This window comes from Athene cunicularia (assembly GCF_003259725.1).
Source record: "Athene cunicularia isolate RWA chromosome 2 unlocalized genomic scaffold, athCun1 chr2_part1, whole genome shotgun sequence".
NCBI classification, from domain to species: domain Eukaryota; kingdom Metazoa; phylum Chordata; class Aves; order Strigiformes; family Strigidae; genus Athene; species Athene cunicularia.
In genome coordinates this window covers 58,903,218-58,903,806 of record NW_020799095.1, presented here as the reverse complement: position 1 = coordinate 58,903,806, position 589 = coordinate 58,903,218, and positions in this window count along the sequence as shown.

Here is a 589-nt window from a genome sequence, read left to right as displayed (position 1 = left end):
GACCCACCCAGGCCACTGGCAACCGAACATAAATTTGTTGTTGCATTACTTGAATAAGCAACAGGAATAGCTTGATTCTGGTTAGTCTCAAGATCTGTAAGTAGAGCTATCAGAAATCGCTGAATCAGAGGATATGGATCTCTGACAACAATAATATTTGTGAATCCTTACCAAAAATTGCTGAAGATGTTTTTGTTTTTTCAGTGGGGAAAAAAAAAAAAAAAGCACCTTCAGAGGTCCCTGCACTATGTTTGTGCTTTGTTACTCAAAGGAAACATGCATGACATTTTTGCCAGCTAACAAAACACCTTCTAACAAGGCGTTTTGACAAAGCTGAAAATATCTTACATTTATGTGAGTCATTTTGGCTTCAAATGCACATCTTCGAAAAAGGAATCTCAGAAAAATATCTCTTTTAAGTAAGTGCTGGCATGAAATACAGTCCTTAGGTGACCAGCCTGGAAAGACTATGTGTATTTGTATTCTATACAGAAATGATAACTATCTTTCAACCAAACCAACTCCTTTGTGTTTCTTTTTTTTTTTTTTTTAACCACCAAGAAGCGAAGAAAAAAAAAAAAAAAAAAAA